General features: G+C 43.5%; 1 protein-coding gene across 2 annotated transcripts in view; it reads right to left on the bottom strand.

The window, feature by feature from the left end:
• grik3 (glutamate ionotropic receptor kainate type subunit 3) overlaps window positions 1-14,635 on the bottom strand; it is a 70,581-nt gene that overhangs the window by 39,757 nt on the left and 16,189 nt on the right. The window contains exon 1 of one of the 2 annotated variants that reach the window (XM_057045177.1): window positions 5,792-5,990. The exons of the other annotated variant lie outside the window; for it this stretch is intronic. The gene's annotated coding sequence lies outside the window, so the exon portion shown is untranslated. Of the gene's footprint in view, window positions 1-5,791; window positions 5,991-14,635 lie in introns of those variants that run through there. 2 annotated transcript variants of the gene reach the window in all.

Here is a 14,635-nt window from a genome sequence, read left to right as displayed (position 1 = left end):
CTGGTGTGGCCTGCTGCAGGGCAGATGTTGGTGAATGTTGCTGAGCCCGGAAGGTCCAAACTGCTCCACGTGTCTCCATTTGAGGGTCTTCCCGTGTGCCTTTGAGCCTCTGGTGATGGCAGCAGGATGTGTTGCCTTTGAAAGTGTTGTCAGCAGGATCTTTGGGAATTATTTCTTCATTCCGGCCTAATTGGAGTCTGGTCCAAGTGCAGCTCGTAAAGTTAACCTCCAGCTTTCAAAAATATCTGGCTGACCACAGATGATTCATGAATTAACGCGGGATTGGATGGTTTAAGCCCCATTTACATGACGTTTTGAGAATTTGTTGGAAAATCACCATGACACTGTAGTGCACATGCTGGGCCAGTAGTTGGCGAGCACCAAAGTTTTGCAGTGCACTGATGCTGAGTCACTTCTTTGAGCTAACCTTGAACAAAAAAGTTAGGAGTTTCTTGTTCTATTTCTTATGATAAGTTCTTATTCTATGCTTCTGTACATCTGACGACTGCATAGTCTGTATAGTCGCTGAAAACGCGGCGATCTTGCGTTTGCTCGACGGATGCGGTGACGTTTACGAAAGTCTCTATTTTCAGGCAGTGAACGGATGAACAGTTTTGCATTTTTCAGCCCAAAATATTGCATAAACGGGGCCTCATATGTTCGAGAAATTAAATAATATACAAGCTGCATGGTATGTTTTTTTGTGTTATCTTTGATATTAAATTGAGTTTGATGATGTCAGAAGATTTCAAGGTGACCAGATGAATTTAAAAAACTGGAAGGGGGCTGATACTTTTTCCCCAGCGTTGCATTCTAAACTGTATAATGAGGTTAGAAAGATGTGATACACCACTGACCTTAGTGAGATTGTGATGTGACCAGCTGTGAAAGCTTATTCTGCCATTAGCGATGGACACCCTCTCGCTAGCTCAACATAGCCTAATAATGTCACCGGCACTCATGTGTGACAACTTCTCCAACATGTCGGCTACGCTACGCTTTTCGTAAGAGTTGACTTTTAAATGCTAGTTTCACAACATATCGTGCGATGTTTGATCTCGCTGTTACGTAGGATGACCTCAAACACTTCTGGCCAAAACATCACATCACAAGTCAATTTTTTTTTTCCAGAACATGTAATAGTGCCAAAAGCTGAAGCGACTGCCCATCCTGGATTAGAGAATCTCTGCCTTTCTACGTGGTGTTCAGCCAAAGGCTTTGATCTTAGATTAAAGGTCAAAGTCCCTCCGGAATTCATTAGGTGACATTTTATTGAGCTCTTTCTTTACCCATTATAAAATTCTTGAAAAAAAAACACATTAAAATTGGTTCTTAAATTTCAGCTAGTTTGAAACACAGTCCTGGCAGAGGTGATAAAAGGTTGTAGTGGCAGAGCAGGTTGGTGGCTCCTGGCGAGGATTAGGATATTTTCCATTCTTTATGTGGAATTCCTGAGACAGAACGTAGATTCAGCTGTTGCTGTGATAACCCTAAACATAAGATACTTTTTATCACTTGCTTCTCTATGATTTTACTGTCCTCACCAGGAAATTCCAGACAATTTTAAAAAGTCAAATTAAAATAAAGACTTGGAGCATCATCTACTGACACAAGGACATGTTGTATCTGAGGGATTAACAGCAATTTGCCAAAAAAGTGGCAGGAAATCCCTTTGTTCCATTGTATAAGGTTTGAATGATCCAGAAAGCTGGTTGGTGACTCGGCTCATCCCTTAGGAATAGTTGATACTTTCGGCTCTTTCGCTGTGCTGCTCGTCCGTCATGTGATGCGATCAATACTCTGTGAAGAGCAACAGTAATATAGAGACATTGAGCTCCATAGCCTTTAGATCATGGCCGCAGTTTTATGTTCATATTGTTTGCGATGATTCAGTCAGAGGCTCCGAGGCTTTATTTTCATTAGTGGCACTTTGGAAGGACCTTTTAATTTTACTGTTGCAGACCAAATGGTGGTTGGCTCCCGAGGGTAAAGCACGTTGGACGGAGTAAAAAAGGTTAGATAACAACTCTGGGTCACGGAAAAAAACACTGCACGGTTCAATTGACATTGATTGTACAGCTAAAGGTGCAATTAATATCAAAGCCAGTGTTTATCCCCACAGGCTGCTTCAGGGTCTCTGCTAAAGTGGACGGATATTTTTATTTAGTTTCATTTCAATTAGTCACCGGGCAGATTTGATGCTTTAAGATGCTATATTGGGCGACATAATTTAGTATTTTGACTTTAGATCAATCAATCAATCAATCAATCAATCTTTATTTATATAGCGTCTTTTACAATCAGAATTGTTTCTAGACCATTTCCAGAATCCCAGGGCCTGACCCCCAACAAGTAACAGTGGCAAGGAAAAACTCCCCTTTAACAGGAAGAAACCTTGAGCAGGACCAGGCTCATGTAGGGGGACCCCCCTGCTGATGGGGGGGTGGGTAGAGAGAGGAGGGGAGGGGAGGGGAGGAGAGAGAGGAGAGGAGAGGAGAGGAGAGCAGAGGGGAGGAGAGGAGAGGAGAGGAGAGGAGGAGAGGAGAGGAGAGGAGAGGGGAGGAGAGGAGAGGAGAGGAGAGGAGAGGAGAGGAGAGGTAGAGGGGAGAGGAGAGGAGAGGTAGAGGGGGGAGAGGAGAGGAGAGAATAGGCATAGATCATAGAAAATACATACAGAAATACATTATATTAAGCAAAGTAAGGTATAAAACTCTTTGACAGCGGCATTAGCAACACTCACAGGATGTATCTTGTTTATGGTCATTTTGTGCTGCTTGCATAAAAGACAATAAACATCCCAGACAGGCTCTAGTTGGGGAACTCTCCAGAGCTCAATTGTAACCCAGCTAAGGATGCAGACACTTCATTATTTGTAATAAACTGTATTGATGTCAAGATTATAACATCCCTGCGGATGTAGAGGAGGAGTTTCAGTTTGACGAGAGTCACCTGGATTTTTAAAGTCACCGCAGGAGCGACTAAATATATCCCTGCCCCACTTATTAGGGGATGGACCACACATGCAAAGCGAATGCAGCCCAATGAAGGATAGGGGAAGGTCAGATCATCTGGGACACCTCTGACTAGTTTCTGGGACAGGAAACACACAAATGATCATTTCCCCTGAATTGCAGCCCTGGGCGCTCGCTTTTTATCCATCGCTCTCCAACTTTCCTGGTGGTATAAGGAAGGAGATTAGTCCCCCCAGGGCGTGAAGAAGGGCCATGTACTCAAGAGGATTAGCAGAGAGCACGGAGCAATGAATGTGGAGCCCAGTCAAGCGTAGGACATTAACTCACACCTTGTGAACAGAATTTGACTTTCAAACTGACTCTAAACGTGTTGGTTTAAAACTGGTGGCAGCACATTTAAAACACCACAAAAAGCAGATATTGTGATATTAAAGCCACTGACTGTGCAAAAATAGCCTTTACAAATAAATCCTTTGCACGTTACCTCGTCTATATGGAAATGAACGTGTTGGACTGCGTGAAAGTGATGGGTAGCCAATGTGAAGGATGTCTTGTATGTTCACGACATGTGGCTTCAGGAAGCAGATTAGATTAGTGCCGTAACAACAGATTTTTACATTCCTGATGCGATCTCTTTCCCCCACCCCCAAAAAAACAAGCAGAGACACGCACATCAGTCGTTCAGGGACGATAAAACAAAAGAAAATGATGAGACAAGGCACCGTGTGAGTAAATGGACGTGTTCTCACCAGGTCCTGAATGATAGCTACTTATTCTCTGTGTGGAGAACAAATGCAAACAGCTTATATTTGAGTTCTTCTTCAGACGTTGTTTTACTATTGTAGGTTTATAATAAAAGCAGCCTGCTTTATCACAGAGCACAAGCATTATTCCTAAGCACTTTGCACCGTCTTTTCAAAGCCGATTACAGCGCAGAGAAGGAGGCCAGCTTGTCTTTGCAAAGGCAGGATATTTACATTCCACCGCCATGTGCTGGGAATTTTGATTCGGCTCCAGCTTTTTTTAGTGGGGTGGATTCCTCGCGGTCGAGCGCCTCGTGGCTTCGTTAACATCCCGGCGGACCTTCTTCATCGCCGGGTCCGGTCCAGCCAGGCAGGTGCCGCGAGTCTCATCGCCCGCCGGTGTCCATTGTGCCCAGTTTGCGAGCGAAATCAGCCAAACATGGGAGTCAAAAAGAAATGTCATTCAGCGGCCAGCGGGCAACGTTCTAATGAGATCAGCGCCCTTGACAAAAGTATACTGACCAAAGTTAAACGTCTAAATTATTCCTGCTTTGCCTTCCTGAGTATCTTTGGACAGAGACCAAGAACACCATTAGGACATTTTAAACAAACCCATTAAGCTTGTGTTTCTTCGGCGTCCTCGGGAAATCCAGTGGAAAATACGTAACAATTTTATGTAGTTATTGCTCGGCAAAAATGCACCCAAAACTTTTTTTACTCTTTCAAAAGCACATTTTATCTTCCTGTTGTTGGAGCTGTTTCTGTTAATGACAGCGTGGTTTGCAATCAGCGGACTATTCATTTCCTGATTAAACTATGTAGTTATAACCAACATAAAAGACTGGAGGTCTGAACGGAAGGACTTGTGCCCCCGGCGTCGAGAAAGTTCTGAAACAGAATCTTGCATTTTGATTCACTGTTACAGTAACGTTGATTTGATCTCGGTGAGTCCGGAAATAAAATTCCTCAAGGTTTTGCTGGGGTATCAGGATCACAGGAAGGAACGGAATGCACGACTTGATGACCCGAAACCTCCAGTCGGAGCTATTGTCAGAGGCGGTTTTACCATCGAAGAGGAAGGGTCATGGGAGTAGAGAAAACCCCTAGTTAAACACAGAAGCACCACCAGTTCCCTTCAATTTTTTCCAGTTCTAATCATGCCAATTCAAGACAAAAGCCCCTTCGTGATGCCTCGTATGTGGAGCAGCTCCAGGCCAAACTTCTCCCATCATCACGGGGGGTCTCGGCGGAGTAGCGGAACTATCTCCCAGTGACAGTTGGTCCTATCTCCGTGTTTTTAGAGAAAGGTTTCAAGTCTATTACTAAATGTGGAGACGGCACCGGCCCGTCTAACGGAGGCTGGGAGATGGTTTCATAGAGGTTGATACATGGGGGCTCCTGCTCGTGCTCCACTCGGGGACTCCTAGGACCTCCGAGGACCCCACCGTTTGGTCCAAGCACAACTGGTGGGTTGTTACTCCGACCCAACTGATTACTAATCACAGGTTCTGCCCAAACACAGACATGACATCTGGATTTAACTGCTTCTTAAACAATAAAACTTCTTTTCAGCCCCCGGTGGCGTGTTCTGGCTGGGGTCAGATATCATGGACAGACTGTTCATAATATCACCGATATAAATTAATCTCATGTCCGCCTAACGCCCCCATAAACATTCAGAAACCCGACATTTAGTCTCTGCTGCGGACCACAGATGGCTTAAATATGGGCCCAACTGGACACTTAAACAGCTCTGATGAGGAGATGATGGATGTGGTAGCAATGAACTGTGAATGTTTCACACTCCTTTTCATTCCAGCTTGATTGAAACGCTGTGTAATTACCAGTTATACAAGATTACTGTAAAAATAAACTCTGTAAGCCTCCAAATACAGCATGCCTTTGCATTTTTACCACCCAGGCAGGCTGACATATTGGCACTGAGTTCATTGTTGTGTGAATGCTCGATTAGGAACAAATGCCTCTGCGGGTTTAAACCTCTTGTATTTCAGAAAAAGGGACGGCGGTGGTGAAGCTAACAGCAGCATCACCCGCTCCGGCAACATCTCGACTTACTGCGGCAACTTGTTTTCTCACATGGCTTCCTCCAGCCTCGCCCTCGGAGCGATCGTCACACACGCTGCACAGCAGAAATGGTCTCCGCCGCTCACTTCGATCCCTGACGTGGCCACGCGAAGCATCTCAGTGTGGAGCGCTAACAATCCGCCAGGGTTTGCTCGCTGGGAGAACACGCGTGTGAATTGTGTGTGCAACATTTGCAATAACGTGCGCGATCACTCGCCAGAACAAAATAGAGGGGAGGAAAAAAAATGAGGTTTCTGAATGCAGAGTGTTGATTTATAAATAGAACAAAGGCAACTTTGAGATAACATGAAGCTGAAAACCCACCAGGTTAAATATTGTCCCTGTGGAAGATAAATAAGTGGAATGAAGTAATAGTGTTTCATCTCATGTAACACCATTTTAAGTTTGCAATTAAAAAAAGAGGTGTTTTAGGATGAATCTGCTACTGTTATTTACTTTAGAAACAGATTAAATTTTTCATTTATTCATTCAAAAATAAAAAATCTATCAAAGAAGAAGAATCGCTGATATTCCAAATAATAAAACACATCCTTATCATTGGCCTAATTCCCCTGCTTGTGTTGTTGTAACTGTAGATCTAATATAATAATGGAGCATGCTAACAGTAGCAATAACGTCACATTTTGTGTTTAACTTTCACTTCTTTAAACTATCTACAGAGAACACGTGGTCTGGTTGTTTAGCATGTGTGAAATAACACGGTTGGAACACTTGAGCTGCTTTTAGATTTTGATTGAGGGGTGATCACTTGGGTCCAGAGGGGGGAAGCTAAAAGGTTCCCTCAGCAACACAGGCCAGGAGAAACGACTGTGGCCAGAAGAGGTGCTGGACTGAATAATAAGAAAAAAGGGACAAAACCCTTAAAGCCTCAATGCTGACAGCTTCATTACTAGCTGAAACCACCTGCCGGGCGGCTTTTACCTATAAAAGACATCAAAAATAAACGCACACGCTGCGATTTCTGTCTGGCCCCGCCGATGGCTGCTCAGTGTCGACCCAAGGTCACGTTTTCATCGTCTACCTCCCCTTCTCACACTCTACGTTTTCTATAGTGCCCGTTACCTGTCAAAACAAGCACTGTATGTTGGCGATTCATTATTAAAGTGCAGAGGCTGCAGCCTGTCCTGCTGATGAATACAACTGCCACCTGAATCAACATGAAAAACACACAATAACAAATGCGCTAGCATAACATAGAGCAAATATCCCCTCTGAATGATTCCTGCCTGTTTCTTAAATTAGATTTAATATGTTTATCACACAGGAGGGAGTGATTTTGTGCTGACTAATCCACGTGGAATCTTTTTTTATTAAAAAAATGGCGCGTGATGCCATTTAAAGGTCAGTCTGATATACACTCCGATCCAGGAGGGGGCAGCAATGCATCTCAATGCTGACTGTCAATCACCTTAAATAAACAAATGATTTAACTCTTTTTTTTAAAAGATACATTTGCAAAAAATAAAAAAATAGGACCAGAAAATAAGCAACTAACAGAGCAAATGCTCATGTAAACTAGGAGAAGGCTTCCAAGCCGATCATTTGAAATTTAGGCCATTTTAAAATGCACAGAAGGATTTTTGCAGTGTTTTGCTGTGAGCTAATAGCGCAACAATGACCTTCACTGCATTAATCAGACCAAGCTGACTGCAGTCTTTGGAGGGTTTTATCCTCATCTGTAGCTTCCTCTTCTTTTAATTAACGCTTCATTTTTTTACTTCTCTTGTTTGCTGAGTTAACACTCCTGATGAAGGACATGGAAAATAAAACCCACTCATTTCACGACGCTGGCAACAACTGCTGTGAAATAAAGGCAACTTCTGGGAGAAAACACAGCAATAATTTAGCTACAATGCTGCAAAAACCCAGAAGACACGACCGAACTGCCACATTTTTTGTGTTTGACAAGCACATAGCATTGCAATAAAAGTCAGCTAGTCCCTTGCTAATTCCAGTAAATACTGCTGTAGCATTGCATTGACTACAAAAATGTGCGATGGTAGATTTTTTCAGGTATTCTAAATTATAAATTGGCCATTTACTGAGTCTGGTTTATGGTGGAATTGAGAAAATGAAACCTTCTTAACCTGTACTCTCCTCCACGGTGATGTTTAAACACAGAAAGAGAAGAAATGTCTAAAACCATGAGAGATGTTAGCTTAGAAACAGCAGATTTTCTATTTGGAAACCTTCATCCTGCTCAGTCGCAGTCCTGCAGTGCAGGCCATTATAACTCAAGGAACATTATTTCTAATAAACCAAAGTCCATTCTTGGAAGACTATAATGTATATTTGGATCATTGCATATTCAGACTCCAGGATACATACTGATGCTCTGTCATCAAAGGGATTATATTAACAAAGAATGTGGAGTATTGTGGTATATGATATTAAAAAGGTGTCTAAAAAGAGATACGTTAAAAATAACTCATTAATAATTTACGTGAAGACTTTTTTTTTCTTCTTTTTTTAAGGTGCTTGTGATCAACTCGGGATTTCTGTCAGAGTCTTGCTGATCAAAAGCTTGTGAATCCTGAATGTAGCCCAGCCTACACAGGAAAGCAGAAGCTGTCCAAGTAGCACACGTGTGTTAGGGTGACACACTGGGAGGCTGGTGACTGCTAGCTCCTGCGGACACCCTTGGAACCGGGTGGAACCGGCCCACAGAGAAGAAGAAGGGCGCGTTTGTTTTATTCTGCCAATCTAAGGGAGTAAAACGATAAAGGCCTGAAAGCGCCGCTAAATCCACCAGCCCAGTCTCAAGGGTGCTCCTGGGATCAGGGAGCGTAAAGAGAGTGAACAGCGTAGCGAGAGAGCCGCGCAAAGAGAAACAACCGTGACATGCTCGCCATCTTAAGGACTTTCACGTGACACTAGTTTAGTGACAGTCAATCCGGCGACAGCACTCGAAACCCGAACGCGGCGATGGAGCCGGCGAGTGCGCGGAGTGAAGGGCCTGTTTAACCATTCAAAGGCAGAGACGGCCCCAAGCACCGTGACGCTTGGAGGAACTTCAACGTGAGCTCCTCCTCTTTGACCCGTGGCGCTTTTCTGAGCCCCGCTGGACGGTGCTGGATTGCTGAGTCGCCATCTATTGGGAGGACGCTCCGCCGCGTCATGTTGGATGTTTGAAGGAGTAATTCATCAGTCAATACAGGCAGCGCTTGTGGTTCCCGGGCCCATCGTGGCGGGTGAACGGGGCTTGATTCTCCCAAACATGTGTGTATAAGACCAACCTAAACTGGCCCAATGAGTTAAAATCAAGTTAGCGCTAAGGAATGCCCTTGTAGATGCAGAACGTGGCATCGACGGCTCATGAAATATGTTGCTGCGAGCGCAGGTTACGTCCACACCATCAATCCTCGGGATTCATTTGGCTTGGGAGATGAGTTATTCAATAATTCATTGTGTAATATTTGCCTGCAAATTAATCCTTATTCAATGTGACAGGGCAAATTAAATGATTGCTTACCAGGTAATTTGGATGTAATTATTCTTCTTTCAAGCTTTGGTCTGCCGTGTTAGTCGTTGTATACGGGCTGTTTAGTTTGGAGCCCGACGTTGCCGGGAAACACGTGCGTTTTCACGAGTCCACAGTCGCTCTGGATCGTTACGCAGGAGCATGCGGAATAAAAGGTCCCATTCGCTTTGCTTGGAATTGAAGAATATGGACCCTATTATTATTCTGTGCATAATTACTTCATTGTATTTCTACCTTGTGCCACGAGTCCCAGCAAAATGATTATTACCACCTTTTGACCAAAAAAAGGACCTTTGCTATCAATCTTTTTCACCCTAAGAGGTGGAAAACAATTAAGCTTACTCAGCGGCCACCCCCATTGACCCCCATTTAGCCGTAATGTCTGTAATGAACCTAGCGTATAAAATATGATCCTAACAGCAGAATTTATTTGCGTGTGTGAGACAAAAAATTTAAAGAGAAAATATCTCCATCAGCTTTTTTGCAGATATGGATAATAGATCCAGTCCACCTGTCGTGCTCTGCATAGGAATCAAAGAGCAATATACAGTATGTGCTGCAAGTGATAGTATAGTATAAATTGTATAAATGATCCTTTCAGAACGCACATCACATCTCTCGGCTGATGGAAAAGTGTTATTTTTCCACTGAAGTAGCAGCCGTGCTTGTAAGTTCAATTCAAACTGAAGGTCGACTTGATTAAGAGGAAAGTTGGACAGGAATTAATTCATGTGCTGCTCTTAACTGTGAACTCTAATTACACCAGTCTAGAGAATGGAAACAGTAACACTTCAATGAAGTGACCTCAAAGGCAATTCTTTTGTTCCTCGCTGCTTTTTCCCCCGTACAGACAGTGAGTTATTGCACCGCGCTGAAACAATTACTGTTAAACATTAACACCTTTGACATTTTAAAAGCACAACTTGTGGCGAGCTAAGCGCCACACCAGAATGGTTGTTCTTTAAATTAAATACTGAAAAGAGCAATCACCATGTGCATTCATCATCCGGTCATCTGAAGTTTGTTGTTTGATAAAATATTTGTTAAAATTACTCTTGTGCTACCACCCGACACACACACACACACATAATTCAGACCTGTTCACAGTTGCCAGCGGTCCCTCGCTGCTAGCCTTTAGCATTAGCATCGCTACTGCTGCTGTATGCAAGACCATATGGTTGATGATGCACATCATAGTATAGTAGCTAAGGTGCAAAGCCCGACAAGAGAGTCTCATGTAGTCATGCCACCACTTGGGACGCATCCTGGCCGTGTCGACACGTACAGTCTAAAAGATGACTAATGATGGTCGCAGACTCATGGAAGTATCACGTGTGACTCTCTACGTGACACAGAAGTTAGCCTACCACATCCTTTAGCATCTCTGCAGCAGAGTTTAAATATCCACCATATTAAACGTGTATTTCCTGCATCATGTTGCACAACAGCGGGACCAAAACATTGAGGCTGTATATGACGGTATAATAAGAGTACAGAAACAGTCTCATCTATCTATCCTCCAAGCAGAGGCAGCCCCGTTACCGCCGATCCCTCCTGGGCCGTCCGCCCTCAAGGCACTCGTTTCTGTTGGCCACGATATAGGGGAGCGCTCAGCCCATGCATCCATATTTTCTACATCAGCGAATTGCAACACGTCCACTCGCTTTTCATGAAGTGACTGACAAACTTTTGATGCTGAGCAGAGCTGCCGGTCCGACCAGAACGCTGGTCAGCAAGCACACGAGGCAGAAATGACCGAACTTCTCCTGTAGAATCGCGTGAACAGGCAGCACCGTGTCACCTGCCAGCGAGTCACAGTCGATTGCTTTGTCTTCCAGAGCAGGGGTCTAGTTTTTGAAGTTTGTTGTAAGCAGGATTATCCCGAGGCAAGTATTTGACAATCTGTTAGTGGTTTCCTTTTTTTTCCTTGGATATAAACCTATTGTTTACAGCTTCTGTGCTTCCAAGTAGAGGAACGAACGTGAGGGATCAGCCTCCACGGCCACGAGGTGCCATCGTCTCCTCTTTCCATCTGTCTGCCCACTCTTACGGGGGCTAATTATCCTAATCCCTTGAATCCTGAACGTAGGCTGGTGGCGCACGCCTCAGTCCCAGGACGCTAACGTTTTGCCTCCCAGTTAAAAAGAGAAAATTAATTACTGCCTGCCCTGCTGCCAGTGGGAGGAGGAAGAGGAGCGGCAGCTGCAGGAAAGCCCCTGCCTGGCAGGTGTGTGTGTGTGTGTGTGTGTGTGGGAGGGGGGGCTTATGTATGGGCCATAACATCAAGTCGGTTATTTGACCAATCCTGTCTGAAAGACCTGATGGCATCTTGTGGTAAGAACCCGGAATGCCAGAACTGAAGCTTCCGCTCTTCCTTTTTAAGATTGCTGGGGGACAAAATGACTCTTCGGTCCAGAGGATTTACTGACATCCACATTGGGATTAAAACTTTACTCTAAAACTTCAAAAGTGTTTGAAATGGAGACCGGGAGACTTTGTGGCCCGACTTGTTTATTACCACCACATGACTTTGTGACCCCTGGGTGTCCAGCAGTGTATTACCGTATTTTCAGTTGACAGAATAGAGAGCGGCAAAACGACACTGGCCACTGGGAACGTCAACACATCTTATATCTTGCGTTAAAATCTGGAAATCCTTGCATTCGTTTGAGGATTGTCATTTATTTAGTGTTTAAAGAATTGCAATCAAAGATCCAAAAAAGAGGGACAGATGCTTGTGACTCCTCTCCGACCACTGTCACGCCTTTTGGTCTCTTAAGACAGATTATTAAATTTGTGCTCACAACTTTACTGTGGTTTCTCAATATTTAATGAGAACACACTGGGGTGATCATTACTGCTAATTATTGGGCCACTAAAAGACACTCTGTTATTACTCAATGGACTCAAACGCAGAGACATAGCTGAGTTTAGGTGCCGGGTACGTTTTTCCGCTTCATTATTATGACCATGTCATATCTCAAGGGATTTAATTGGGTGTGAGGGTGTCATGAAGCGTGCACTTTAATGGCATACAGTATGTCATAGTCTTGTGTTTGAAGGAGGATCAATGGGGAAGTAACAAAGTATGCTGAGGCGAACTTGCATTCAGCACTGAGATGAAAGAGAGCGGCTTCCTTTTACCAAATGTCATCCATTATGGAGAGCAGAGGGGCCATTTCCGAAATATTTTTATAGTCAGGGAAACATAAAAGCTAATGCACACCGTGTTTTGCCCATTTTCTTAACACAGGCGAGTGGGTAAAAATAAAATAACCTGTTAGATTTATGAAAGCTTGCATCCTAATCCAAAACACTCACGTGGCCAAATCACACGCTCAGTCATGCTTCTGCTTTGCCAAGGGAACGAGGCCGAAAAATACCACAATCAAAATCGCGTTTATAGTTTGAATCTATGCTTTTTTGGCAGCCGCCGAATCACACGTTCTATTTGTCTCAAAGGGACTCGCTCTCATTAACACAACTACTGATCTGCAAATGAACTGCCTGAAACAAGGCCAGCCTGGCTCGCTTTTAGGTAAACAATGTACGGACATCTCCGGCGCTAGCATGTTAGCATCTGATTGGAACCCCTCAAAGACAATATATTAAAACAGACGTCATCTGAGGAGAGTTGAATCACTCCCATCTATGATCAAATATATCAAAATTACCCAACAGAATATAATATCTTCAACTGAGTGTGTGGCAGAGATTTTGAGAGATTTTTCAATTTAATTTACCCAAATTCTTACTGTGACTCCATTAGGAACTGATTGAAACAGAGAGGAAGTACTAAAATATTGAAATATTGTAATCAAAGTTGTGAATAATGAGGCTGCGGAGAGTAAATCTCTTTAGAGTAGACGGACTGGATGTTTTTCCCAGAGGGAACAGACACCGTAACCAGTCAAAATCAAGTCAATCAGTCGATACACAAAAACCCTTTCATTGGATGACTGAATGAACTTCCTCGCTCTTAGCCAGTAAACTGTAACAAAAATAACATATTCACTTTAGCAGCAGGGCAACACATTTACAAATTCCCGGGTGGTTTAGGTTTTACAAGACCTCTGTTGAAACTGTCGCCAAGTGCATTTCATTTGATGCAATATGTGCCTGACCTGTCACCCAGATGGGTAATGGAGGTCGTCGGTGAGCAGGTTGCTATGGAGGTAATCAAATACCCAGTAGTGCTGAAAGTGTTTGCAGTGTCAGGGTATCGTGCTCTTTCCTGACCACAAATGTGTGTGAAATGTTCTCTTTCCACAGTGAAAATGGAGCAGAGAACATTTTCCTCTCTTCATTCGCTCAGCGAGTGAGTTTAATCCATTCGCGTGGACTTTTTCAGGTCATTTTGAAAGTAACCACGACTGTTTTTTTCGGGTTTTTTTTACCTTGTTTTTATAGTGCGGTTTGGCGATGGGGTCAGTAATGAGAGGGGCAAAGATTCTAAAAAAGATTGTCAGTAATTGAATAAAATGCCCCTAGTGCCCCACCAAGTTGGCTGACGGACAGCAGTAATAATAATCCTCTGATGTTGTCATTTATTTTCATAGAAGCAATAACTAAAGATCCAGTTTAGGTGACAGTAATTGCCTCTTTTAATTTGAAAAGTAATTAGTCACATTACTGGTGTTACGTGCGACACACTTGCAATCAGTTAAGTGTCCATTTCTTATACAAAATTCACGGTTTCCTTCGGGTGTAACAGCTGGCTACCTACTTAGCATTGCTGAGTACCATTAGCATTAGCGTCCAAAGTAGCAGAGGGTTTGACTGGACCCTTGTGAACAATGTTTGAGTTGTCGTAGCAGTGAGCCGTAATCTATGAGCAGGTGTAAAACATTCCCCATTAAACCAGTCGATCTCCTCAGGTCGGCAGCTAAATCCCCCCCCCCCCTCGCCCCCATGATGGTCACACTCGGAATCCAGTTTTCAGGAGAGTTTGTGTTTATTTACCTTTTAACCAGAACAAACGGGGTTACCGCGTTTCATATTTCAAATTCTGAACTGAGTCGCTACGCGTTTTTGTGTTCCAACTTTTACTCCTCTCACTCAGCTGCTCGGACCAGTGGCTTTAAATTGGATATTTCAAAAGACTCAATTCATTTTTGGATGGAAACCAGGAATGTGACAGTTCCAAACATTTTCCAAACGATCAAGAGGATTTTTTTTTTTTTTTTTTTTAAAAATGATGTAAATTAATTTAAAAGAATCCAACGATTGCACTGGCCTGATTATTTAGACCTGCGGTCTTTAGCTCCTTTAGCTTGTTAGCTCTACCTTTTTCTTCATTGTCTTTGAGTTGTTTCTACTGCTTGGCTAGAGTC

The sequence above is a fragment of the Takifugu flavidus genome, chromosome 10 (genome assembly GCF_003711565.1).
Source record: "Takifugu flavidus isolate HTHZ2018 chromosome 10, ASM371156v2, whole genome shotgun sequence".
NCBI classification, from domain to species: Eukaryota; Metazoa; Chordata; class Actinopteri; order Tetraodontiformes; family Tetraodontidae; genus Takifugu; species Takifugu flavidus.
The sequence above is the reverse complement of the archived record's forward strand: the minus strand, read 5'-3'. Positions and strand labels throughout refer to the sequence as shown.